The following is a 3,490-nucleotide window of genomic DNA, read 5'->3' on the forward strand; positions in this document are numbered from 1 at the left end:
CCCCTTTCCAACCCACCCTCCGTCTGTGCTCCCAGTATCACCACTCACAACACTGGTCCTGAAGGGATCATCTGCCCTGGATTCCCTGTGTTTCCAGTTCCTATCTGTACCAGTGTACATCTTCTGGTCTAGCCTGACTTGCAAGGTAGAATTCGGATCATGATAGTATAGTGGGGAGAGGGAGGGTGGTGGGGTTGGAGGAAGCATTTAAGAACTAGAGGAAAGTTGTATTTTTCATTGTTGCTACATCGCACCCTGATTGACTCGTCTCCTCCCCAAGACCCCGCTGCAAGGGAATCTCCAGTGGTCTATAAATGGTGTTGGGTTTCCACTCCGCACTCCCCTTCTCATTCACTATGGTAAGATTTTTTGTTCCAATGATGCCTGATACCCGATCCCTTGGACACCTCGTGATCGTGATCGCACAGGCTGGCGTGCTTCTTCCATGTGGGCTTTGTTGCTTCTGAGCTAGATGGCTGCTTGTTTACCTTTAAGCCTTTAAGACCCCAGACGCTATATCTTTTGACAGTCAGGCACCATCAGCTCTCTTCACCACATTTGCTTGTTCACCAGCTTTGTCTTCAGGGATTGTGTCAGGAAGGTGAGCATCATAGAATGCCAATTTAATAGAACAAAGTATTCGTGCATTGAGGGAGTACTTGAGTGGAGGCCCAATGTCCTTCTGCCACCTTAATACTAAACCTATAAATATATGCACATAGCTCTATTTCCCCATCCTCATATATAAATATATTTGCATATGTGCATGCCTTTATCTAGAAGGGAAATAGAGGAAAGAGCTGGGAGGCAAAGGGATTTTATTGCATGGGATTTTCAAGAAGCCATAGAAGTTTAAAGTTTGGAGGACTCTTAACGTGGACTTCACCAGCCCAACACCTGAATTAGAACTTCTAGAGTAGAGCACAGGAATTTGGTGATACAGAGCTCTCCCAGATAATTCTGGTGTGTTATAAAGCCTGAGATACATTAGTTGATTGACCTTCCTCTTTGACCTCATTGCTGAAGGTCACTGACTCTACACTGAAGATATAGAAGATCTATTGGTCCCCTTTTTTCCCCCCACTTTTTTGAGGGCTCTTACATCTCTTATCACAATCCATACATTCATCCAGTGTGTCAAGCACATTTTCACATATGCCGCCATCATCATTTTCAAAGCATTCTCTTCCCACTTGAGCCCCTGATATCAGCTCCCCATTTCTTCCCTCTTCCTTTCCCACCTGTCCTCCCTCATAAACCCTTGATAAATTATAGATTATTATTTTCATATCTTACATCATCCTCCATTGCCCCTCATCCACTTTTCATGTCAGGAAGGTGAGCATTGGTCCTGGTTTTATTGGCACATAATCTACATCAGATAATTCAGTTGTTCAATCATATCAAGAAGAATTATACAATCATTACCACAATTGATTTCAGAACATTTTCTCCCCTCCCACCCCCATGTAAATTACCTTTAAAATGAGTTGTGTAATCATATTCAATTCTAGTGCTCCCTTCCCCTCTCATCTTCAGTTACTCCTGAAATCTCCTCCCCCTCCCCCTACTGACCCCTACACCCCCAACAAATTCTTGCATCAGTTATTATCTATATGCATCCACTCCTTCTGGGCTTTATACACTGGTAAATCCAACAGAAACAATAAAGACCAAAGCCAAAATGAGGTGGTAAGGGTAAAACAATAGTAATACAAAGATAAAAATTGCAACAATGGGCAAGAAAGAAAAGACATCCATCAATATTTAAAAAGCGAGGGAAAAAATTTGTCTTGGAACAAGCAAGAGATCCTTGCATCTAGAACAAATTCAGGTTGGGTCTAAGGGGGGTCCGCTGACTAAGTATCAAGTTTGACCCAGCCTAGTCAGGATGATAATAATCTATGTTAGACAGTAAGGCTGTTCCAGACCTTAGCCTGTGGCTAGCGGGGATTTGCCCATGGCTTAATCTGACCAGAGACTCTGCAGATAGGTTAGGGCTCTCACTGCCCTCCACAGCCTTCCACAAACTGGGTGTTCACAATTTTAGCTCTGATACTTTCCCCTTCATCGTATTTGAATTTTGTTATTGTTATCTTTGGATCACAAAAGTTGGTGTGCTTCTTCCATGTGGACTTAATTGACTTCTCGCTTAGAAGGCTGCTTGTTTGAATGCAAGCCTTAAGACCTCAGGCACTATTCTGATTAGTAACTGGGCACTATCTGCTCTCTTCCCCACACTTTTCTGTAGCACCCTTATCTTCAGTTATCATTTCATGAAGGCAAGTATCGACCAGGGCTTGAATTGGGTCTAGAGAGAAGTGGGAGCCCAGACTCTACCTGCTTGTCCATGGAATATGCATGGCTGAGGTCTATTTTGTCTGTCTTCTTATGACACAATCGAACCCCCAAAGGGCCAACAACATTAGCACCACCAACAGACCAACCAGGAAATGAACAACCAATCAAACCAACAAAATGGGGGGAAAAATCATATCTTTAAGGCCATTCATTCCATATTTGTACAACTTTGATTTTTTTCTGAGATCAATCTTCTGAATCATCTGCTGGTATTGGTGTCTCTGAATTTCTATTCTATGACCTTTTTTACTACAAATTCCTATTCTACGAACTACACAAACAAGTTCAGTACCTTTTCTAGTGACGTGATGTGAGAGAGCCCACTGCCAAATAGACCAGTTCTGGGTTTGAATTCTGACTCCCTCATTAAAGGATGTGTGGCTTTGAGTAAGTTATCTGATCTCTCTGCACTTTAGTTTTCTTGTTTGTAAAGGGAGGATGATATTCACATCTCCCATAGAGGGTACGGGGAACATGAATCGAAATAATGCAGGAACTTAGAAGATCCTGAGTACTCCACAAATGATAGCTGTTTATGATGGTTGTTCTACGTGATGAAGTTAAAAAACTTTGAAGACAACTATCATGTTTCTCCCCGAGTCTACTTCTTTTCCTAAATTCTGTCTCAATTACACATCCAATGATGTGTTTTTGGACACCCTCCCAATGACAACAGCCTCTTTATCTTACATATTTTTCTTCTGTTAATGTAGTAAAACTTTGCTATTTTAATAGCCATTTCATCCTTTGCACTCATACTGACATTATTTTTTAAACTATAAGAATGATACACAAGGGAAAATCGAGTGATCCAAATCGGTGGTGAGGCAGGTGTAGGCGGCCTGGTAGGGCGTGATCAAGGGTAATGTAAGCAAGAGGAATTTCTGAAACCCAAATGAAGACTGCGCATGATAGTGGGACAAGAGGAAAGTCGAAGGAAATAGAGAAAAGAGCTAGGAGGCAAAGGACATTTATAGAGGTCTAAATAAAGGCATGCACATATGTAAATATATTTATATATGAGGACGGGGAAATAGATCTATGTGCATATGTTTACAGGTTTAGTATTAAGGTAGCAGAAGGACATTGGGCCTCCACTCAAGTACTCCCTCAATGCAAGAATACTTTG

Source organism: Echinops telfairi, unplaced genomic scaffold (assembly GCF_000313985.2).
Source record: "Echinops telfairi isolate 266 unplaced genomic scaffold, ASM31398v2 ScPeMD7_23;HRSCAF=83, whole genome shotgun sequence".
NCBI classification, from domain to species: domain Eukaryota; kingdom Metazoa; phylum Chordata; class Mammalia; order Afrosoricida; family Tenrecidae; genus Echinops; species Echinops telfairi.